Raw genomic sequence first — 26,365 nt, forward strand, 5'->3', positions numbered from 1 at the left:
ATGGTTGAATTTATATGTAATGGAACATTTGAAGATAAAGATCCAAACGAGGCAATTGAGTATCTCGATTCATTAGCTGAAAATGCTCAAAATTGGGACACTATAGGTACAATCGAACCATCAAACAAGATTCAATCTCCTACATCTGGTGGAGGTATGTACACTCTCAAAGATGAACATGATCTTCAATCTTGATTTACCTCTTTGGCAAGAAATGTTGAGGCACTTGAATTGAAAAAGAATGGTCAATTAAAATCTGTACAAGAAATTGTGTGTCACATCTGTGATACAAGTGATCATTTTACAAAAGATTGTCCCACTTTGTCCACTTTTAAAGAATGTCTCCATGAACAAGCCAATGTTTTGAACAATTTCAAAAGGCCAAATTTTGAACCATTTTCTCAAAGTTGCAATCCAGGTTGGCGAAATCATCCAAATTTTAGTTGGAGGAATGATAATGCTGGACAATTTTCACAACCACATTTCCAAAATCAACAAAATTTTCAAAATTATGCACCTTATGTTCCTCCACCTAAAAGGAATTTGGAAGATTTATTGAATTCATTCATTGCAAAGCAAGAGTCTATCAATACTCAAACTGCTCAAACCATGACAGATTTGAAAGATACTCTTGCTAAATTTGCATCTGCACTTAATGTTCATGAAAAAGGTAAATTTCCTTCACAACCTCTGCCTAATCCCAAGGATCATCATTCACAAACTGGAACTTCTGGAACTCAACCGATAGATCAGGTAAAATCTGTTATTACCCTTCGAAGTGGTAAGGTTGTGGAAAAATCCATTCTTGAACCTTGTGAAGATGATGATAAATCAACTTCAAAGGGTAAGGAAGTGGAACCCATAACTTGCGAAGAGGAGGTTCAACAGACAGTGTCACCACCATTCCCTCATGCATTAAAAAATACAAAAAAATCAAATTTGAATTCTGATATATGATATTTTTAAACAAGTAAAAGTTAATATTCCTTTATTAGATGCAATAAAACAGGTACCATCATATGCCAAAATTTTGAAAGACTTGTGCACTGTTAAAAGAAAATTGAATGTGAAAAAGAAAACATTTTTAGCCGAACAAGTAAGTGAAATCATTCAAAATAATAATACTTTGAAATACAAAGACCCAGGTTGTCCTACTATTTCTTGTATTACTGGAGAACGAAAAATTAAAAAAGCATTGCTTGACCTTGGAGCTAGTGTGAATTTACTTCCATATTCAGTTTATCAATAACTCAATCTAGGCGAGTTAAAACCTACTTCGGTAACACTTTTACTTGCTGATAGATCTGTTAAAGTGCCAAGAGGTATGGTAGAAGACGTGTTGGTCCAAGTTGATAACTTTGTATATCCTGTCGATTTCATAGTTTTAGATACAAAACCTATTGAAGCTTGTAATGCAATTCCTGTAATTTTAGGTCGTCCATTTTTAGCAACTTCTAATGCTCTTATAAATTGCAGGAATGGAATAATGAAGTTGTCATTTGGTAACATGACCTTGGAGCTTAATGTGTTTAATCTTTGTAAGCAACCACATGACAAAGGAGATGAAAGTGAAGATGAAAATCTTATTGAAACTCTTGTGGAAGAAAACATTCAAGAAGGGAGTACTCGTGACCAATTAGATATTTTTTCAATCGATACTGTTAAAGAAAATATTGAAATTGATCTTGATGATTTTATTAGGTATCACCCGTTACCAGGATCAGAAAAAGAATTTGAGGCAAAATATGAGAACAAAGACGAACCACCCATATTGGAGTTAAAACCCTTGCCAGAAGAATTGAAGTATGCATTTCTTGGAGAAGATAAAACATATCCGGTGGTAATTTATAACAGCCCGAAAATTCGTGTTTGAAAATTTGAGGAAAAATTTAAAATTTTCTTTTTAAATAATTAAAATGTCTCAATCATAAGTTAAACTGATAAAAATGTTTGATATTCAAAATAGCAGCAGAAAAAAATCTAATGTTTGCAAAATAATGACTTAAAAATAATTCAGCAACATAAAAACTTGGTGTGAATGAAAAATAATAAATGCTGAACTGAGGTCCTCGGGTCCTACTACTGCCGACTCGAGCCTGCTTACTGGTCCTCGCCCTCGGTCCCGACATCATCAGCACCTACAACAATCAAGTCTAGTGAGCCTAAAGACTCAGCATGCATATAACATAAATAACGAGTAAATAGTAAAATAAAATTTGCATGGGAGTAAAATGATCATGTCATGAGGCATAATCGTGAAAATAATTTATCATGAGCAATTATAATACGTGCATAGATGAACTGAAAAACTCATGGTAAAAATGTTTGCTCCTTGGAGCTATGTACTGAAATAACTTGCAATAAAATTTCTGGTGAGATTATGGTCTACGCATGTGGTCCCTGAACTGAACTGACCGGTAACTGGCGACCGGGCCTGTAACTGGCGACATGACTTAGTAATGTACGTCTGATCAGACCACTGCCACAGTACTGGGTGAAACAACTGAACTGACCGGAAACTGGCGACCGGGCCTGTAACTGGCGACAGGACTTAGTAATGCTCTCATAACCGGTAACTGACGACCGGACCGGTAACTTGCGACCAGATTTAATCATGATAGTAAAGTGACCACAAGCAATATCGCATAAATCTCAAAATTTGAATATTTTTGCACGTAATATAATTAAATAACATCATTAAATATGAACAATATCGATCTTCTTGCATTAAAATCATGTACTTGCGATATTTAAAAATACCTATATGACTTGATTGAAGAGTGAAAGAAGATATAAACATGCCTTGGTTTGTTTTGACAGAAAACAAACGAAATAACGACGTGGCGCGGCGGAGACGGAGTGCTCTTCACTTTCTTACTTTTTCTCTCTTAATTCTTTTAAACCAAGCATGCACCATAATTATTATAATAGCGTAAAAATCGTAAACGTGATGCATGAACATTTAAAAATATCATGATTTGTGCTCAGGGCGCTGCCAGGATCAAAATCTCACCCCGGGTGCAAAATGACCATTTTGCCCCTGGAAACCCAAAAATTATCGTTTCATCCCTGGACCTCCAAAATTTACCCGAAACTTACCGAACTTCTTAAAATGTCCCAAAACATTATTAAAAGTATTCTTAGACGTAAACTCGAGCCGAAATCACAATTTAACTAATTCGTCGGAGTCCCGGTTTTTTTTTTATCCGAATCAAACCAAAACTCAACCAAATTTTTTTCCACTTTTTAACATAACTTAAAAAAAACTTAAAAGGTCCTAAAAACTCCCACATCAGCCCCTACAACTCACGGTTGAATTCCAGAAAAATATCAAACTCTCGGTCCCTCTCTTGTAGCCTTATTTCCCAACACATCACTCACTTCTTAATGTTGGATCTCGGTTTTCTACACGTCCAAACGCAGCGGAATTTTAAAATTTTTATTTATTTTGACAATCAAAATACTTTTTAGGTGCTCGTATGATTTTAACAAACAAATATACAAAGGATGTTTAGAAAAGTTATACCTTTGGTGAAGAATTTCACTTGACTCTAACTACGCCGGTATTAGCGGACGTAGCACTCGTTGTAAATCCCTACGAACGTTCTTCGATCTCCTAATCCGGTCCACACCGGATTACTTGTTCCTCTTCTAACTTGCACTAGAAAGCGTAGAAGATTTTTCGTAGAGATAGAACACACAAAAGAAATCGACCCAATACCTATAAATTAAGATGGCCGAAACCTTTTGCAAAAAGAATAAGAATTTCGAGAGCAGCCTTTGAAAATTGGGAAGAAGCCGAAAATCAATGAACTCTTTTCAAATCTCTTGTTTTTGTTTCCAGCGAATGCATATCTCTTAATAAGGATAAGAAATCCTTATTTAAATACTAATACTTCATTTACTTAATTAACCAATTAATTAAGGTAAAGAAATATTCTTATTGCTTGCCCAATTTTGGTTCTCGAATCTATGCATATATTTTGAGAATATTATGCATCAATATTATTTTGATTTTTGTGTGCAAGTTTTAAATTATGGTATCATGAATATTTTCATATTATATAAATCAATACCATATTTTATTAAAATTTAATGGGCTATATTTTAACTCAATTAAAATATAATTTAATTATTAAAGCCCCATTTGAACTTTAATAAATTAGCATGATGAGCTTATACTCTTACAAGCTCATGGTCCATGCTCCCATTACATTAATCTCATCATAATCCCGATCGACGATCCAATATCATCGATGTGACAATTTCAAATTATTTGTTATTATGACGCACACTATGATTTCGACGATCCAATGCCTGCAAGAACCAGTCGATTATGATTAACATACAGTACGGTCCCTTCATCTCATATATCACGATCGAATCTGCAACCATTGGTTCATCGAGGGTTGCATATTAATTCGATAACAATGTGATAACTTTAATAGTGGCATCGCGTGTACTATTGGAGAACTCCTTCTCCAACGTACATCTCATACTCTGGCCAGAGATTCCATGCACTATTATTACATCAGATCACATAGGATATCCACACCCGCAGGTGAGCGGTGAATCCCCGACTACAATGTACTGGCTCCTATATGTGTCGCAACTGTACCCAACCTCGCCTCCTGATGACTCTCCTGGAGCCGGTAAACGAGTCAAAGCACAACCCTAGCATATAGAGCCTCAGTGTTGTCCCGGGTCGTAAGGACTAATGGTGTACAATCATAACCACGGACTTATCCTCTCGATGAATGATAACCACTTGGAAAGTCCGAGGGAGAGTTGTTCGGTATAATCATCATATGACTACCCATCTGCATGTTTGGACATCTCCATGCCCTTACCAAGAAACGCAGTACACAACATCACAGATGCTAGTCTCGAGCTCAAGCGACCTTTATCCATGTTTTAGGCGGCTGAATCGACTAGTAACGAATTTAGAATATGCAGTGCTTACAAATGAGTTTCAATATCGAATTACGATTCATTTGTATTAAAGCATAATCAAGGACTTTATCTATGCTAATTGCATGGGTATACAGATAAAGTATAACAAGACCATAAAAAGTTAAATTATATTAAAATAAAGATTGTTTATTACAACTGAGTCAATAAAATCCCTTGCCAACCGTTGGCTTGCAGGGCATCTACTCTTACAATCTCCCACTTGCCCTAGAGCCAACTACCCTTAATCCCATTGTTTCGCGATGCATTTGAAACAATGGTCCTGGCAAGGGCTATGTAAGTGGATCAGCAACATTATCTGCTGAGGGGACTCTTTCAACTGATATGTCTCCTCTTCCCACCATCTCCCGTATGATGTGGAACTTCCTCAGTACATGTTTGGATCACTGATGAGACCTTGGTTCCTTTGCTCGCGCAATGGCACCAGTGTTGTTCCAGTACAACGGGATTGGATCAACTCCATTAGGAATAACGCCCAACTCTTGGACAAAATTCCTCATCCAAACTACCTCTTTGGCTGCATCAGATGCAACAATATATTCAGCTTCAGTGGTGGAATCCGCAACGGTGTCTTGCTTGGAACCTTTTCAAGAAACAGCCGCACCATATAGCATGAATACAATACCAGAGGACGATTTCGAATCATCTACGTCACATTGGAAGCTAGAATCAGTGTAGCCTTCCAATTTCAATTCTACACCCCATAGACCATGAACAAGTTCTTATTCCTTCTCAAGTACTTAAGAATATCTTTCACGGTCTTCCAATACATTGGACCAGGGTTTGCCTGATATCTGCTTGTGACACTCAGAGCGTAAGAAACATCAGGACGTGTCTATATCATACCATACATGATACTACAATGGCTGACGCATATGGAGTACGTGTCATCATCTCTATCTCTTCATAAGGTTTTGGGACACAAAGACTTAGATAGAGTAATACCATGACACATTTGTAAGTATCCTCTCTTGGACTCTTCCATAGAGAATCATTTTATAATGGTATCGATATAGGTGGCTTGGGTGAGTCCGAACATCCTCTTTGATCTATCTCTATAGATTTGTATTCCCAATACGTAGGATGTTTCACTCATCTCTTTCATGGAGAATTTACAGGCCAACAATACTTTAGTTGATTGCAATAATCCCACATCATTCCCAATGAGCAGGATATCATCAACATAAAGTACTAGGAATGTCACTAGACTCCCACTAACCTTCTTGTACACGCACGGTTCCTCAGGATTCTTAGCAAAACCAAACTCTTTGATAGTGCTATCAAATCTGAGGTTCCAACTCCTTGACTCCTGCTTGAGACCATATATTGATCTCTGAAATTTGCATACCTTATGCTCACTTCCTACTGACGTGTATCCCTCAGGTTGAGACATATAAATTTCCTCTTTGATGTCTTCATTGAGGAATGCAATCTTTACATCCATTTTCCATATCTCATAGTCATACCATGATGCTATGGCTAGTAGTAATCTAATGGACTTAAACATAGCAACTGGTGAAAAAGTTTTCTCATAGACAACTCCTTGCCTTTGAGTATAACCTTTTCCAAGCAGTCTTACTTTGAAGGTCACTACCTTCCCATTCGCCCCAAGCTTTCTTTTGTAGATCCATTTGCACCCTATAGGAACGATTTCCTCAGGTTGATCTACCAACTTCCAGACTTGGTTTGAATACATAGAGTCCATTTTTGACTGCATGGCTTCAAGCCATTTGGTTGAATCGGTATTAGATATTGCTTGCTTAAAGTTCATTGGATCATATCCAACACAAGACTCATCATGGTCTTGTTCATGAAGAAGCGTATATCTAGCAGGTGGTCTAATAACCCTATCAGACCTTCTAGGAGCTTGTACTTCAACTACTGGTTGTTGGGGATTAGGTTCAACTACTATAGTTGAGGGAGTATCTTGAATTTCTTCGAGTTCTATCATCTTGCATTTTCTATCTAATAGAAATTCCCTTTCCAGAAAGGTGGCATTTCTTGAAAAAAACATTTTGCTTCATTGGGATGATAGAAATAATATCCAACATAATTCTTTGGATATCCTACAAAGTAGTACAAAGTGGATCTACTATCCAATATTTCTCCCACTGTCTGCTTCACGTAAGCAGGACATCCCCATATTCTCATATAAGAATATTTGGGAGTTTTACCCATCCATATCTCATATGGTTTTTTATCCACTGCTTTAGTATAGACATTATTCAACAACATTGCCGCAGTTACAAGCGCAAAGCCCCAAAACGATGTAGGCAATTCAGTGAATCTCATCATTGATCGAACCATGTCCAACAAGGTTCGCTTACAATGTTCAGAAACACCGTTCAATTGTGGTGTTGTTGGTGGAGTCCACTGTGAGAGAATCTCATTCTCTTTTAGATAATCCAAAATTTAGCACTTAAGTATTCTCCACCTCGATCAGATCGAAGTGTCTTAATACTTCTTTCCAGCTGATTTTCTACTTCAGATCTGAATTTTTGAACTTTTCAAACGCTTCAGATTTGTGTTTCATAAACATACCCATACCTCGAATGGTCATCAGTAAAGATAATTAAGTAGGATTGCCCATATTTTGTGCTAAAACTTAGCGGGCCACAAACGTCTGTGTGGATCAAATCCAGTAGACCATACGCACGTTCCACGTTTCCATCGAATGGAGTCTTAGTCATTTTTCCTTTTAGACAGGATTTACAAGCAGGTAGAGAATTTATGTCTGACGAGTCAAACATGCCTTCTCCCACTAGTTTGTGCATCCTTCTTTGAGAAATATGACCTAATCTAGCGTGCCATATTTGTGTGGGATTTGGATCATCTAACCCTTTTTTTTGTTTGTTGTTGAAATAATGTTTACTTTGACATTCACTTATCATTTCCAGAACATTTCTGGCGCATATAATTTCTTATGTCCGAACTTCTTGCTGTGAAATAAATATGTTCTAACTTATCGGGCTTTGTAGGCCTTTTAAGTGTCTTTCAGAGTTTGCTTCTTATTGGGATTGTTTTTCTTGTGAGGGGCAGAACATTTCTTTCCCTTACCTTGTGCGCTATTTTTCGTCTGACGAGAGGCCCATTAGAAAAACAACAATTCCCTGTTTTATGGTGATCTCATGAGTTATAAGCGTATTGACTAGCTCTTCATGGCTATCATCTATCTAATTCAAATTGAAGTTCACCATAACCTCGTCAAATGAGGAAGAAAAGACAACAAATTCATGTTACCTAGTAACTCGTTAGGAATCACATATTCCAGGCCCACCACATTCTCAATAAGCCCAGTCATACGTACACTATGCTCATGGACCAAAGCCCCATCTTTCATGCGTGTAGTCACGAGCTTTTAAAAATGGTGTGCATCACTGTATGAGTTTCATGCACCATGCAACTCTTGCATGTGTATTCGAATGTCAACAGCATTCAATATTTCCTCAAACTGTCCCTACAGTTAATTTGACGTAAAAGCGAGCATGTTACACTTTAGCTTGCATACTATGGTCCTACCATCTTTCATGCTTTGTCAGTTCAACAGGACTGACATTAGTGTGTATGCCATTTTCTCTGAATTCAGAACAATTTTCCCAACCAGTCTTGAAAATTAGATTCGATTAGCTTGTTAATAATAAAAATTTATTATGTGACGAAATCGAAAATATACTGATACGGAAACAGAATAATAGTTGCTGATTATTTTAAAATAATTTTAAGATATAAAATATGGATTTCATTTTATAAATTACCCTCCTACTATTTTGACATTTCCACCACCCTCTGATGAAAAAGGGAAATCGTATTTCCTTAGTGGGCACGTAGAGTCCAATAAGCCAATTAAAATCCCGAATAATATCAGCCAATTATAATTTCTAAAAGGTAGAATCCAATTGCATCCCTATGCAACCTCCGCGTGTTTTGCCTCACGTTTAATAAAGACCCAATAATATGACGTCGTTTATTTTCACGTGTCAAACCAACCCATCAATATTGAATTGTAGTAGACGGTCGCCATGAGTTCCCCCAATAATATGAGCCGAAGTCATGGGAGTTCCACTCAATTCACATCATAAGTCCAGTGGAAGTCACAGCTTTCCGGCGTACAGGCCTCCCCAATAATATGAGCCAGACACTGTCCGCGGGTAGCGATCAACATGCAACCACGGTTGATGGAAGGCAAGGAAAAATTAAACTCCTTTAATTTTTACTTTTTCGGTTTGATATAAATTTTGAATCATATTCAAAATGAGGTATTTTAATTTTAAAATTGTCTCATCATTTTAATTTAAAAATCACGTGTCACGAGGTTGTATGTTTGTCGGATTCATGCAACTATATTATCTAAAAATATACATACATGCATACTACTATATATCACATATATATCATAATATGACATTCAACAATAAATAAGGATGTTCGATCGCCAACACTATTAGATCCATGTGAGCCATACATGGATCCAGGTCCAAACCTAGGTGAATGCAGGGATACAAATGCAACTATTACAAAAGCTTCCAATATTTTACATGTCTTCATCTTGATCATCGGGCCCACCATCTTCCAGTCTTGATCTCCCACTATTTCTAATAATTACATTTGAATAGCCATGGCACATAAGGGATACATCTCATGGGGGTGGGAACGGGCCATAAATCAGGCCCACTTTAATAATATCAAATATTATAAAAAGAATAAAAACAGTAAAATATCCTAACATACACCTAACACATTGGTCAAGGCGCTCGATCATCTTCCATGCATTTAATATCAAATATTAACATCAATTAATTAAATAATTTAATTAATTGATAAATCATATATCTAATAATTTATCACAAACCACCTTAATTATTAAAGAATTTAATAAATTAAATAAACCCCTTTATTTAATATCCAATTAAATCAATAATAATTGATTTCTTGTAAAAAACTCATTTTTACCATAAACAATTAAAATCATATTCTAATTATTTATTTCACAAGAAAATTATTAATTTTACAAAAATTAATTTTTAAAAGAAAAATTTGAGCTAATTTTCAAAAATATCAATTTTGCCCAAAAATTTGAAAAAAACAAAAAATTGCACCCTAGGCCCAAACAATTCAGGCCCATTATCCAGCACGCTTCCCGAGATGATCCCGGGCAGCCGCCCGCGCTGCCTGCCCGCTGCCCGAACGTTTCGGGCAGTGGCGGCAGCCCCTGTGCGCGCTGCCCGAACGTTCCGCACGCGGCGCTAGCGCAGCCGCCGCTCACTGTGCGGATGTTCTGCACAGCGCGCTAGCGCAGCCGCCGAGCGCAGTGCGGACGCTCCGCACAGCGCGCGCCAGCGTGGCCGCCGAGCGCTGTGCGGACTCTCCGCAAAGCGCGCGCGTGCGCCCTGCGCGCACGGGCAGCCCGGAACAATCCGGGCAAAAACTATTTTTTTTTTTCGAAAATCTGGAAAAATAAATTTTCGTGGTGCATAAATTTTCTGAAAAATTTTCTTGTGTGGTTAGAAATAAATTATTCAATATTAAATCATACGATTTAGAAAAACCTGGCTCTGATACCACTGTTGGATCTCGGTTTTCTACTCGCCCAAACGCAGCGGAAGTTTAAAATTTTTATTTATTTTGACAATCAAAATACTTTTTAGGCGCTCGTATGATTTTAACAAACAAATATACAAAGGATGTTTAGAAAAGTTATACCTTTGGTGAAGAATTTCACTTGACTCCAACTACGCCGGTATTAGCGGACGTAGCTCTTGTTGTAAATCCTTACGAACCTTCTTCGATCTACTAATCCGGTCCACGACCGGATTACTTGTTCCTCTTCTAACTTGCACTAGAAAGCGTAGAAGATTTTTCGTAGAGATAGAACACACAAAAGAAATCGACCCAATACCTATAAATTAAGATGGCCGAAACCTTTTGCAAAAAGAATAAGAATTTCGAGAGCAGCCTTTGAAAATTGGGAAAAAGCCGAAAATCAATGAACTCTTTTCAAATCTCATGTTTTTGTTTCCACCGAATGCATATCTCTTAATAAGGATAAGAAATCCTTATTTAAATAATAATACTTCATTTAATAAGGATAAGAATGCATGTTTGGACATCTCCATGCCCTTACCAAGAAACGCAGTACACAACATCACAGATGCTAGTCTCGAGCTCAAGTGTAATGCCCGAGAAATTAATTATCGTAATCTGAGATGATTATTGATTATGAATGATATAATTATAACCGGGCTATTACGAGACTAGATTGGCCAAATCATATGAAGGGTGCATTTTTGGACAGAACTATTGGTGCCCGAGCGGTAGAAAATAACCGCCCGAGCGCCAATGTTCAATAAGAACATGCGTCGGGCAGAAGAAGTGGCGCCCGAGCGGTATTTTGTGACCGCCCAAGCGCCAGTGCGTGACCAGCCGAGAACTTGGACAGAGTATTCGGCGCCCGAGCGGTAGTTTTTGACCGCTCGAGCGCCGCCTGATTTGTATGAAAAATAGCCACGTTTCTTCAACATGCAACTTGTGATATATATATATGTATATCCTTACTTCAGAAATGAAAAAGAAAAGGGGGAAATCGAGAAAGGCTCGGGGGAAAAGAGTGAAATATCCTTACGCCTTTTCTGAGAAATCCGTCCGTCCGAATTGTAATCTGACTTCAGTACTGTAATCCTATCAACGTAGGCTACAACTTGACGTAAGTTTTACTACGTTTTGACATGCTTTGAAATTATGCTATTGTCTGAATTGAATATGATTCAGATATGATGTTCTTGATATGTTAGACATTGTAGAATCAAAGTCAGATTAAGAAACGGACTGATTAAGGAATTGTTATGAATTTTTAGGGTATATTGATTTATACCTGACAGATTTGGATTATGAATGAATTACAGACTGTAATGGATATGAGTTATGATTTGTAATTAATATCTGGTGATATGGTATTGACGGGAATACTGAGATTGTGCCGTTATGCCGATGATTTGAATTAAATTCAAAAAGTAATCAGATTGGTATTGATTTGAAAGGTATATTGACATGAGATTATTGATATTGTCATTGCCAGACAGGCTGTGAGTTCAGGACTTCGACTGAGCCAGAAACCGACGAAAGAAAGGTATAAGTCAATGTGGTATTGGGAGATCGACTTGAGTCGGTTTAGACTTGAGTTTCCCTAAATCACATACTTTACTTTATTGCATTGATATTGCATTGATTTGATTGATATACTTGTTCTCTTGATTATAGATAGCAGGTATTAGACGAGTAGTCTTATGACAGAAGTGCCTGATAGTGGTGGGATCACCACGGGCACATTGCATGATGTCATGAGATATTGTATTGGCAGAAGTGCCATAGTCTGCTACTTGATAATTGGCTATCGATGTGGATAGAATTATAGCTCATTCTATTACTGGTGATCAGTATTGTATCGATGTGGATAAAATTATAACTTTTTCTATTACTGTTGATCGAGGTTATATCGATGTGGATAGAATCAGATTGCTTCTATTACTGGTGATCGATACTATACTAATGTGGATAGAAACAGAGCTTCTCTATTACTGGTGATCGATGCTATATCGACGTGGATAGAACTGGAGTCTTTTCTATTACTGTTGGTCGATATGGAATGCCAATGTCTGGAAACCGGGATCCCTAGGCTAGGATTGAATCTAGTCAGAGTCGTGGAGTTACGAGCATTGTCGACAGTTTGATATTGATTATGTTTCAGATATTGATACATATCTTTGTTACCTGATTACATGCTTTATAATTGTTTATATGATTGCATGTTTCGTTGATTTATACTGGGATTATATTCTCACCGGAATTATCCGGCTGTTGTCTTGTCTGTATGTGTACATGACAACAGGTGGGAAAGGTACATGGTTGAGGAGATAAAGAAAGATCGTGATTAGAGTGGAGATTCCGGACTTTGATTATAATGTATAATAGGGTTGGAACACTTGACATTAGTTGTTAAACCTTAGTGTAGTTGAGTGTATGCAATACAGGACCTGTATTTTATTTTATACTGATATGTATATGAGTTTGATTTCACTACGTTCCGCATTTTAAAAAAAAAATTTAGACCCTGTTTTTAATTGATTAATTAGTCCCAATTATGATTAAGAACTTGATTAGCGTCTGGGTCCCCACATCAAGCGACCTTTATCCATGTTTTAGGTGGCTGTATCGACTAGGAACGAATTTAGAATATGCAGTGCTTACAAATGAGTTTCAACATCGAATTACGATTCATTTGTATTAAAGCATAATCAAGGACTTTATCTATGATGATTGCATGGGTATACAGATAAAGTATAACTAGACCATAAAAAGTTAAATTATATTAAAATAAAGATTGTTTATTACAACTGAGTCAATAAAATCCCTAGCCAACCGTTGGCTTGCAGGGCATCTACTCTTACACTTAATTGCTTTTGTTCCCTTCTATTCTCACGTGTTATCCTTCCCCCCACCAAAAACAACCCTCAACCAATCACACTCCAGCTACTCTAGACTCCCCTTGACTCAAATAATTCACGCAAAAACTCCATGCACCACCGCTTTCACTCAAGACACAAGCCTAACCCGCCAAAGCTAGCTTTCTCTTCACTCGATTGATTACTGTCACGTCCAGCTACGGTCGCGTCGTTCCAGCCCTTAGCTCAGCCCCACCAGGGTCTGGTCCAAGGTTAGGAAGGGTTCACGCCTCGCTGGTACGTTAGCAGCTCTCGATCCAATCAAACAAGCCACACCTTCGGCCTATGCTTTGAACACGAGTCCCACCCGATTAAACCATGACTCCAGCCTATTTTCCCTTAATATTTGCGTGCCTCAGCCCCTTAACAACAGCAGCATACAGCCCCTTGAACAACCTCAAGAAAAACGTGAGTGACAATCAAAGAAATACATCACATGAACAAAAACCGAAAAGCTTTCATGCCATGAACTGGATCGAAATATTTCATGCAATATACATACACATCAGACATATATTACGTAAATGATGGAGAAAAGATGTTACATAGCGTGCCTTAGTTGAATTCCACGCAAGAACGGCGAAGAGATGGGCAACGGGGAAGCGCCGGAGAATTTTGTTGCAAGAAAATGCTTAACCGAAGGCTTGCTGCGATAGAGGCTCTGAAACCGAGAGGGGAGGGAGAGGGGAGGTGGTGTCGGCTAAGAAAACTATTAGGTTTAGGTTAATTGTAGTTTAGGTTATATATTATATAATTAAATAATAGGTAATGGGCCTTAAATTAATAATTAAAAGTTTTAAAAAAAATATTTAAGCCCAAAAGTGGGCCCATTAAATCCAAGCCCACTCCCGGAAAATATATCGAGTTGAAAAGATTTTTAAAATATTAGCCGAACCCTTAAAAAGTCCCCCGATTCGATAAAATTAGTGTACCGATAAAAATAAAAATCATGCGGGTAAAAATACCCAAAAATTCCCATTTTTGAAAAAAATACACTTAAAATGCTCTAAATTAATTTATAAAAATTAATCGTGTAATTAAAATAATTTTCTGAAAATTCTCCGATCTCCGATCCTTGCTCTATCGTGAAATGCAACTTAAAATTTTTAATGCACGAACTTTTAAAATTTCATGAAACAAATCCTATCATGCATGAATTATGCCTAAAATGCATAAAAATAATTAAACATAAATAAATGAAATGAACATGCTAAATTACCACTTCTTAAATGAGTCTTTATTAACTTATCTTAATACTCCATCTCCAGTCCGGCCTCACTTATTTAATTAAAAAGGTAACAATTAGACTACTGCGTAAAATAAATAAATTTGAAGAAAAGAATTTAAATAGTCAAGCAATAAAAATCATTTTAATTTAAATACTAGAATTATGCATGACTTATACGTAGTCTAATTTACGGGTTCTACATAATTTCTTCCAAACTATCAAGTAATCAAGAAGGTAAATTAGTTGATATGCTTAAAAGACATAAAAATGCAATTGGTTGGACACTAAAAGTTCTTAAGGGCATTAATCCACTAATTTGCACTCACAAAATTCACTTAGAATAAAATGCAAAAACATCTCAACAACCACAAAGGAGATTAAATCCACACATGAAAGATGTTGTGAAAACTGAAGTTCTCAAACTACTCGATGTTGGGATTATCTACCCTATTTCTGATAGTAAGTGGGTAAGCCCAACACAAGTAGTTCCAAAAAAATCTGGCATCACAGTGATAAAAAATGAAAAAGGTGAATTGTTAACAAGTCGAGTCCCATCTAGTTGGCGGATGTGTATTGATTATAGAAAATTAAATGACGCCACTAGAAAAGATCATTTTCCATTACCATTTTTGGATCAAATTTTAGAAAGAGTAGCAGGTCATCCATACTACTGTTTTCTTGATGGATATTCAGGTTATTATCAAATTCCTATTGCACTCGAAGATCAAGAAAAAACTACATTCACATGTCCTTTTGGAACATTTGCATTTAGAAGGATGTCATTTGGATTATGCCATGCTCCAGCAACATTTCAAAGATGTATGCTAAGCATTTTTTGCGACATGCTTGAAAATTGTTTGGAAATTTTCATGGATGATTTAACTGTCTTTGGGAATACATTTGATAATTGTCTTGAAAATTTGGAAAAAGTTTTAAAAAGATGTGAGGAAAAAGGTCTTATTTTAAATTGGGAAAAATGTCATTACATGATTACTTTTGGAATTATTTTGGGACATGTCGTGTCATCTCATGGAATTGAAGTTGATAAAGCAAAAGTTGATGTCATTGTCAATTTACCCCCTCCAAAAACCATTAAAGAAATTCGCTCATTTTTGGGACATGCTGGATTTTATAGAAGGTTTATAAAGGACTTTAGTTTAATCTCTAAACTCATTTGTAACCTCTTAACAAAAGACACTGCATTTGAGTGGACTCAAGAATGTCAAAATGCTTTTGATAAAATTATTCGACATTTAACATCAGCTCCTATCATGCAACCTCCTGATTGGTCTTTACCATTTGAAATCATGTGCGATGCGAGTGATTATGCAGTCGGTGCAGTACTGGGTCAAAGAAGAAACGGTAAGCCTTATGTGATATATTATGCAAGTAGAACTTTAAACATTTCTCAAATGAATTACTCCACAAGTGAAAAAGAACTACTTGTTGTAATATTTGCATTAGATAAATTTCGTTCATATTTGATTGGATCAACGACTATTGCGTTTACTGATCATTCTACTATTAGATATTTGTTGACCAAACAGGATGCAAAGCCACGACTGATACGATGGATTTTGTTGCTCCAAGAATTTGACATTGTGATCAAAGATAAAAAAAGGAATCGAGAATGTCGTAGCCGATCATTTATCGAGACTAGTAACAGGATCATCTTGTGAAATGACAACAATTAACGATAATTTTCCTGATGAACATCTATTTTCAGTTACTACTACACCTTGGTTTGCTAACATAGTAAATTTTCTCGTGACAGGAAAAATGCCACCGCAATGGAGTTCCCAAGATAAAAGAAAATTTTTGAATGAGGTAAAAAACTTTTATTGGGATGATCCATATTTGTTCAAGTATTGTCCAGATCAAATTTTTCGACATTGCATACCCGACAATGAGGTAAGTAGTGTCATTAAATTTTGTCATTCAGAAGCATGCGGAGGACATTTTTCTTCAAAGAAAACGGCTGCAAAAATCTTGCAGTGTGGATTTTATTGGTCCACTTTGTTTAAAGACACCCACGAAATCTAAAAGATCTGTGAAAATTGTCAAAAATTGGGTGCGATTTCAAAAAGAAACATGATGCCTTTGAATCCTATCATTGAAATTGAAATCTTTGACTGTTGGGGAATTGATTTTATGAGACCTTTTCCACCGTCGTTTGGATACTTGTATATTTTAGTTGCAGTATATTATGTTTCCAAATGAATAGAGGCAATTTCATGTCGAACAAATGATCATAAAATCGCCATCAAATTTTTAAAACAAAATATTTTTAGTAGATTTGGAATTCCTCGAGCCATGATAAGTGATGGGGGAACTCACTTTGTTAATAAACCATTTGCTTCATTAATGAAAAAATATGGTATTACTCATAAAGTAACTGTAGTGACCCGTTCCAGAATCACCTACTAATCAGAACTTAAGCATGCAAAATTAACATTTAAAACTGAATCAGGTAAACAGCGGAAAAACAGTAATACAACCCAATCGAATCTGTAAGTACAAAATACTTAAACAACCAGATCGAACTAAATACCAAGAACAAATACCAACAACTACAGGTCAACCTCTGCCAGCTCTCTGTCCACTCCCTCCTGGACCGTCCAACCTGAGACCTGCCCCATCGAATAGGGTGTCCAAAACAGAGATAAACCGAGGACGTGAGCATAAAACGCTCAGCACCGAAAGCATGAGTATACAAGACTATGACATGCATGTATGCAAAATGTACTGGATACCAGGATCTGGGTATATCGAAATACTGCTCAGGTAAATGACGTCAAGGTATGTAGCACTCTGCGCCGTCGCACCAGGAGGTGGCTCCCATACCAAAATAAACCTGTGGATATACCGGTGACCTGACCACCGTCGGCCAACGGGGTCCAACCATCCACAACAAACGAGGGCTGAGCACCCTCTCAACAGGCTATCTCAAAAATAGTCAGGCTCAACATGATTATGCAAATGCCGCATAATAAACCATGCATCATATGACAGATAATAATGCAACATATAAACATGCAACACATAGTAAAGCATACTCAATCCTGCTATCTCGGATAGTACTTTCGTACCTCAAACCAGTAGATCCTAGCAATCAGTCCTAGAATCTAGTCTGCGTCCGTAGTCAGCCCACTGATGCCGCTAGCTCCCAACTAGAGCACAGCTCCGCTACAAAACCAGTAGCTCCCCGCTAGTGCCTAAACCTCGGGAAAAGACTAGAAACCCATCAGAAACGACTAAAACGCTCTGGAACACTCGGAATTGGCGAGTAACAAATGAAGTCTCGCGCCTCTATTTATAGACAACGATCGGACGATCCGATCCACTTCGGACGATCCGATCCACTGTACACTTCGGACCTTCCGAACCTTTATCGGACGATCCGAACCCTGCATGTCTTCCACGTGTCCAGACACCTGTCTTCGGACGATCCGAACCCTGATCGGACGATCCGAACTCTGCATGTCTTCCACGTGTCCAGCCACCTGTCTTCGGACGATTCGAACCCTCTTCGGACGATCCGAACCCGCTTCGGACGATCCGAACTCTGTTCGGTCCTTCCGATCCCACCGAAATATAATTAATCCAATAATTAACTCAAATTAGGCATCGGGATACTACATTCTCCCCCTCTAAAAAGGATTTCGTCCGCGAAATCGAGTCTGAAGAATGACAATTCTGAACAACAATACATTCAACTTAAGAATGAATTACAACTGAAAGTACAACTGAAATTACAATCATTACTGAAAATACTACAACTAGAACAACTCTGGATGCTCTGACCGCATGCGACTCTCTAGTTCCCAAGTAGCTTCTTCAGTACCTCGGCGCTGCCACTGCACTAAGACAAGAGGAATAGTCTTATTCCGCAGTACCTTATCCTTCCGGTCTAAGATCGAAACCGGTCTTTCCACAAAAGACAAATCCGGATTCAGCTGAACTTCTGTCGGATGCAAAACATGAGACTCATCCGCTACGTATCGTCTCAACAAGGACACATGAAACACATTGTGAACACTAGACAGATACGGTGGCAAAGCTAATCTGTAGGCCAAATCTCCCACACATTCTAAGATCTCAAAAGGACCAATGAATCTCGGAGATAGCTTACCCTTGAGTCCAAATCTCAGAATCCTCCGAAAAGGTGATACCTTGAGAAACACTTTCTCGCCTGCATCAAAATGAAGAGGTCTGTGCTTGGAGTTCGCATAACTCGCTTGTCGATCCTGAGCAGTCTTAATCCGCTGTTTGATCACAAGAACTTTGTCCATGGCCTGCTGAATCAATTCTGGACCCTCGACCTGTCGTTCTCCGACTTCTTCCCAGAACAGAGGAGTACGACAACGTCGACCATACAATGCTTCAAACGGAGACATACCAATACTCCTATGGAAACTGTTGTTGTATGCAAACTCTATCAGCGGCAGATGATCCTGCCAAGCTGGCCCGAAATCCATCACACAAGATCTCAACATATCCTCAAGAGTACGAATAGTCCTCTCTGACTGACCGTCAGTCTCTGGGTGATATGCAGTACTCAAACTCAAGGTAGTGCCCAAAGCTTGCTGAAAGCTGCCCCAAAATCTAGATGTAAATCGAGGATCTCTGTCACTAACGATACTCACGGGCACACCATGAAACCGTACAATCTCCTGAATGTACAACCGTGCCATCCGATCGAAAGTGAAATCTCTGTTATACGGAAGAAAATGGGCAGACTTAGTAAGCCGATCTACTACCACCCAGATAGCATCTCTATTCCCCACAGACATAGGCAAGTGAGTCACGAAGTCCATCGTGATATGCTCCCACTTCCACTCCGGAATAGGAAGATTCTGCAACAAACCTCCAGGTCGTCGATACTCAGCCTTCACCTGCTGACAGACAAGGCACTTGGAGACATACTGATAAACATTACGTTTCATACCTTTCCACCAAAATCGAGTCCTCAAATCCTTATACATCTTGTTGCTCCCTGGATGAACACTCAACTTGCTACGATGAGCCTGGGACAAAATCTCTTCCCTCAAAGTGTCATCTTCCGGTACAACAACACGACCAGATAAGCACAAAAGACCCTCGGACTGATAGTGGAAACCAGAAGTATTATCTCCATCAGCCAACCGAGCTAATTTCTGAATCTTAGAATCAGACATCTGAGCATCTCTAATCCGAGAATACAAAACTGGCTCGGACAAAATAGTAGCTATACGGATACTCTCTGTTCCCTTCCGATGCTTACAATTGAATCCCATCGAACAGAAATCCTGAATAATCCCAGATACAGCACAAGTCTGAAGAGCAGATAACCTCACCTTGCGACTAAGAGCATCGGCCGTGAGATTCGCAGATCCTGGATGATACTTGATCTCACAATCGTAATCTTTGAGTAGATCCATCCAACGACGCTGACGCATGTTCAACTCAGCCTGAGTGAACAGATACTTCAAACTCTTATGATCGGTGAAAATCTCAAATCGCTCACCATACAGATAATGGCGCCAGATTTTCAAAGCAAAAACGATCGCTGCTAATTCCAGATCATGAACAGGATAGTTTTCCTCATGAGACTTTAACTGTCTCGACGCATAAGCAATCACATGCTCCTTCTGCATCAGAACACACCCTAGTCCCTGTAAAGAGGCATCGGTGTAAACACTGAAACCACCAGATCCAGACGGTAAAGCCAAAACAGGCGCAGATGTCAAACTTCTGCGAAGTTCCAAGAAACTCTCTTCGCACTCTGATGTTCATTCAAATGAAACATCTTTCCGAGTGAGCTGAGTGAGTGGCTTAGCAATCTGAGAGAAGTTGACAATGAAACGGCGATAATACCCAGCCAATCCCAGAAAACTGCGGATCTCGGCTACTGTCGTCGGACGCGACCAGTTCAATACCGCTTCCACCTTACTTGGGTCAACTGAAACTCCCTTGCTAGAAATGACATGACCAAGGAAAACAACCCTGTCAATCCAAAACTCACATTTACTCAACTTCGCATAAAGCTGATTCTCGCGAAGTGTCTGTAAAATAATCCTTAAGTGTTGTGCGTGTTCTTGCTGATCATGCGAATAGATTAAGATATCATCTATAAACACCACAACAAACTTATCCAAGAATTCCCGAAAAACCCGATTCATCAGATCCATAAAAACTGCTGGTGCATTCGTCACCCCAAAAGGCATAACCAGAAACTCATAATGCCCATACCGGGTCCTGAATGCAGTCTTCGATATATCTCCCTGATGAACCCGAAGCTGATGATAACCAGACCTTAAATCAATCTTGGAATACACAGAGGTACCTTGCAGTTGATCAAATAAATCATCAATCCGTGGCAACGGATACTTATTCTTTATCGTCGCACGATTCAACTGCCGATAATCTATGCAGAGCCGCATAGATCCATCCTTCTTTTTGACAAAAAGAACTGGTGCTCCCCACGGGGACACACTGGGTCGAATATACCCCTTGTCAAGAAGATCCTGCAACTGCTGTTTCAATTCTTGCATCTCCGATGGAGCTAAACGATAAGGAGCTCTAGAGATTGGTGCCGTGCCTGGCACTAAATCAATGCCGAAATCCACATCCCGAACGGGAGGAAAACCAGGAATCTCCTCGGGAAAAACATCCGGAAAATCGCAAACCACTGGAATGTCACTGATACCGACACTATCTGCGGACGAATCAATAGCATAGATAAGGTAGCCTTCCCCGCCCGACTCTAAAGCACGACAGGCTTTCAGAGCAGAAACCACAGGCATCGGGGGTCGCGCTCCCTCTCCATAGAAAAACCAACTGTCGCCCTCAACTGGACGAAACTGCACAAACTTCTGATAACAGTCCACAGTAGCTCTAAACACAGTCAGCACATCTATTCCCAGAATGCAATCAAAATCCTCCATCACAAGAATCATCAAATTAACAGTTAAAACATTACCCTCAAACTCTAGAGGACAACCCAAAACTAGACGTTTAGCTAGCACCGAATGACCCATCGGTGTGGAAACAGATACCACAACGTCCAAAGAAGTGAAAGGTAATGCATGACGCTTAGCAAATCTCGCAGATATGAATGAATGAGATGCACCAGTGTCAATGAGAACGTAAGCAGGTAATCCACATAATAAAAATAAACCTGCGATAACTCTCTCGTTCTCCTCAGCAGCCTGATCCTGGTTAAGAGCAAAGACCTGCCCTTGAGTACGCGGTCGGAGGTTAGAACCCTGAGTAGACTGTCCCTGCTGTGGCCTCTGATGAACTGAAGCCTGAGAACCAGATCCTGATCCTCCGCCCGTCTGTGGACAATCTCTCTTCATGTGGCCCATCTCACCGCACTTGTAACAAGCACCCGCAACCTTGCGACAACGCTCCGTCGGATGATCCTTCCCGCAGTGCTGACACGGGCCCCTCTTCTTCCCAAAATGGTGAACTCCTCCAGATCCAGAGGAAGAAGAAGTAGATCCAGCCTTCTTAAATGCTTGGGCGCGGGGACCCAAAGAACTAGTAGGACGAGCAGACTGCATGGCTCGACCTCTCAACAAACTGCCCTCAGCCTGGCGACAACGATTTACAAGGCCCTCATACGATGTCGGATCATCGCAGACAACAACCCGATCATAAATCTCCTGATTGAGGCCCTGAAGAAAATGGTTATACTTGGCCATAGCATTGTCACTGACATGCGGAACATATGGAAGCAACTCAAAGAACTTCTGCTGATACTCATCAACAGACAAACTTCCCTGCTTCAGATTGATCAACTCAATCGCCTTGGTCTGCAGAAGAGCTGGCGGAAAGTAAAGCAGCATGAAAGCGGCTCGGAAATCGGCCCAAAGAACTCGACCCTGTCGCTGAACTATCGGTGCAGAGGTAGACCTCCACCACTTGCGCGCACCACCCTCCAGCAAGAAATCAAGGGTATCAATCTGCTGTTCCGCCGAGCACTGAAAAGTCTTGAAGCAGCTCTCCATCCTCTCAAGCCAGTTCTCCGCAACATCCGGGGTCTCACCGCCTGAAAGAGGTTTCGGCCCCATCTGCAAGAACCGATGCATACTAAAACTCCGAGGCTCATCACGACGGTGTTGACGACGTTCTCGATGCTCTCGACGACGCTCCCGATCGTCGTGGTCTCCCCAGCGTCCAACGCTGCCATGACTACTAGCATCGTCGTCAAAACCAGACATCTCTTAGCTACAAAAGTTACCAGAGATTAAACCCAAAAGAACAGTTCTAAATCCCAAAATCTTAATGCATGCTCTGATACCATAAATGTAGTGACCCGTTCCAGAATCACCTACTAATCAGAACTTAAGCATGCAAAATTAACATTTAAAACTGAATCAGGTAAACAGCGGAAAAACAGTAATACAACCCAATCGAATCTGTAAGTACAAAATACTTAAACAACCAGATCGAACTAAATACCAAGAACAAATACCAACAACTACAGGTCAACCTCTGCCAGCTCCCTGTCCACTCCCTCCTGGACCGTCCAACCTGAGACCTGCCCCATCGAATAGGGTGTCCAAAACAGAGATAAACCGAGGACGTGAGCATAAAACGCTCAGCACCGAAAGCATGAGTATACAAGACTATGACATGCATGTATGCAAAATGTACTGGATACCAGGATCTGGGTATATCGAAATACTGCTCAGGTAAATGACGTCAAGGTATGTAGCACTCTGCGCCGTCGCACCAGGAGGTGGCTCCCATACCAAAATAAACCTGTGGATATACCGGTGACCTGACCACCGTCGGCCAACGGGGTCCAACCATCCACAACAAACGAGGGCTGAGCACCCTCTCAACAGGCTATCTCAAAAATAGTCAGGCTCAACATGATTATGCAAATGCCGCATAATAAACCATGCATCATATGACAGATAATAATGCAACATATAAACATGCAACACATAGTAAAGCATACTCAATCCTGCTATCTCGGATAGTACTTTCGTACCTCAAACCAGTAGATCCTAGCAATCAGTCCTAGAATCAAGTCTGCGTCCGTAGTCAGCCCACTGATGCCGCTAGCTCCCAACTAGAGTACAGCTCCGCTACAAAACCAGTAGCTCCCCGCTAGTGCCTAAACCTCGGGAAAAGACTAGAAACCCATCAGAAACGACTAAAACGCTCTGGAACACTCGGAATTGGCGAGTAACAAATGAAGTCTCGCGCCTCTATTTATAGACAACGATCGGACGATCCGATCCACTTCGGACGATCCGATCCACTGTACACTTCGGACCTTCCGAACCTTTATCGGACGATCCGAACCCTGCATGTCTTCCACGTGTCCAGACACCTGTCTTCGGACGATCCGAACCCTGATCGGACGATCCGAACTCTGCATGTCTTCCACGTGTCCAGCCACCTGTCTTCGGACGATTCGAACCCTCTTCGGACGATCCGAACCCGCTTCGGACGATCCGAACTCTGTTCGGTCCTTCCGATCCCACCGAAATATAATTAATCCAATAATTAACTCAAATTAGGCATCGGGATACTACAGTAACTACTCCTTATCATCCTCAAACAAATGGACAAGTTGAATTAGCTAATAGGGAAATAAAGCAAATTTTGGAAAAAAACTGTTAACTCAAATAGAAAAGATTGGTCTCTGCGACTTAGTGATGCACTTTGGGCATATCGAACAGCTTTTAAAACATCATTGAATATCTCCCTATAGGTTGGTTTTCTCCCTATAGGTTGGTTTATGGAAAACAATGTCATTTGCCTGTGGAATTGGAACATAAAGCTTATTGGGCGATAAAAACTTTAAATTCAAGCATGGATGATGCCAACAAAGTGCGTAAATTGCAACTTAATGAACTTGATGAACTCAGAAATGACGCGTATGAGAATTCAAGGATTTATAAAGCAAAAATCAAGTCATTTCATGATAAAACAATTCTTAGAAAATCTTTTGAGACTGGTAAAAAAGTTTTGCTTTATAATTCTCGACTTTACATATTCCCAGGAAAATTACGATCAAGATGGACAGGCCCATATGTTGTAAAGCATGTATATCCTTATGGAGCTGTGTATATTGAAAATCCTAAAAATGGTGATGTTTTTAAAGTGAATGGACAAAGGCTTAAACCTTTTTTAAAAAATGAAATCTTTCAAGAAGAGTTTATTTCTCTTTCTGATCCTTAAATTTTTATGTTGCATTTAATTTTGTTTGTTTTTATTTCAGGTTTCTTTAATCTTTTTATTTCCCGGTTAAATGGCGGATAACGGTACTCCGTGACTCTCATAGTCGGTTAAATCAGTTTCCCACAATTGCTGAAAAAAAATAAAAAAAAATCATTTCTTTTCTTTTCAAAATGGATGAAATTCTCTCAAAAATTTGTAAATATTTTCCCTCTGTTTCTGAAAATGTTCTAAGAAAAGTTTATGCAGGAAGGTGTGAAAGATTGAGATTACTAATGCAAAAAGGAATTCCAGAACATATTCGTCTTCTAATAGAAGCTAAGGTCCGATTAGGAGGAGAAGTTCCACAATCATTGCTTATTCGGTATTTACCTGGATTAGGAAAAAGCACTTATGCGAAAAAACGAAGGGCCAAAGGTTTAGGGGTTTGTCATAAGTGTGCAAGATGGACTTGTGACAAACGATGCAGATCTTTGGGATGTGTTTCCAATAACAGAGAAGATAAAATTGGTTTCATTAAAAATGGGCTGAGTAAGGAGTCTTTAGATAACATCTTATTGACTCTTGAAACGCATTCTAGTGGACATGTGCATATTGAACTTCTCCGTTTATGGAAACAATTCCAAGATGAGCGTCATAGTCTTGGGAATCCGACTAAAAAATACCCAATTTGCCAATTTATATGAAAATTGGATGGGGAGCATATCCTCGACTCATAGAAGGCGTTGAAGCCGTTTCTGGACGTAAAACCAGAGGAAAATTGTGAGCCACAATCACATTACTGTTTATATGCATGTGTGTCATTATTGTTTTTACTATTTATTCTTTTTACAGCTGTGACTCATATTTTTGTTATGATAACATATTACCCCTATAAAATCTCTCATCTTTCTCTTTATTTTCGCAGACCAAAAAAGAAAGTAAAAACATGGTTGGATCCTCTACACAAACATTGAAAAATATTTGTGTATTTTGTGGGTCAAGTCCTGGAAAAGATGAAGTGTTTGTAGAAGCAGCGAATAATCTTGGAAAGATATTGGCTGAGAGAAAAATTCACTTGGTATATGGGAGAGGTAATATTGGGTTAATGGGATCTGTTTCAACATCTGCTCATCTTGGAGCTAGTCAGGTTTTGGGTATTATTCCTACAGCTTTAGCTGAAGGAAATATTACATGTGTTACGATTGGGGAGGAATTAAAAGTTTCTTCTATGTATGAAAGAATCACTATATGATTGAAAATTCTGATGCTTTTATCGCATTACCAGGTGGTTTTGGTACATTAGAAGAAATTTTTCACACTGTTTCTTGGGCACAACTTAATATCCATAATAAACCTGTGGGCTTGTTGAATATCAATATTTATTATGACAGTTTGTTGACATTTCTTGATAAAGCTGTGGAACAAAATTTAATTTCAGAAAATTCACGACGGATGCTCATCTGTGCTTCGACTGCCGACCAATTAATTGATAATTTTGAAGCTTTGT

At 39.1% G+C, this 26,365-nt stretch overlaps 1 pseudogene; it reads left to right on the top strand.

Annotated features, from left to right (window-relative positions):
• LOC140824157 (uncharacterized) lies at positions 1-25,595 on the top strand (annotated as a pseudogene).
• The last annotated feature ends 770 nt before the right edge of the window (positions 25,596-26,365 follow it).

Source organism: Primulina eburnea, chromosome 2 (genome assembly GCF_022965805.1).
Source record: "Primulina eburnea isolate SZY01 chromosome 2, ASM2296580v1, whole genome shotgun sequence".
NCBI classification, from domain to species: Eukaryota; Viridiplantae; Streptophyta; class Magnoliopsida; order Lamiales; family Gesneriaceae; genus Primulina; species Primulina eburnea.